We start from the raw sequence: 206 nt of genomic DNA, 5'->3' as shown, positions 1-206 counted from the left end.
AATTTTTCTTAACACTGTTGTTGGTGGAGGGGTCAGCATAGTAATTCTGAGATAATTCTGTACATGTCATGGCAGAAAGCCAACAAGTAAATATATTACTGGGGAAACCAAGATTCTCACCATAAAAGAAGTGAAATATCAATGTGGAACGAGGAGGAGCAATGGTGTTTGGCTCGGATTGGAGAAGTTAGTAAGAATATAAAACC

The sequence above is a fragment of the Mandrillus leucophaeus genome, unplaced genomic scaffold, assembly GCF_000951045.1.
Source record: "Mandrillus leucophaeus isolate KB7577 unplaced genomic scaffold, Mleu.le_1.0 Scaffold363, whole genome shotgun sequence".
NCBI classification, from domain to species: Eukaryota; Metazoa; Chordata; class Mammalia; order Primates; family Cercopithecidae; genus Mandrillus; species Mandrillus leucophaeus.
Note: the sequence above shows the minus strand (reverse complement) of the source record.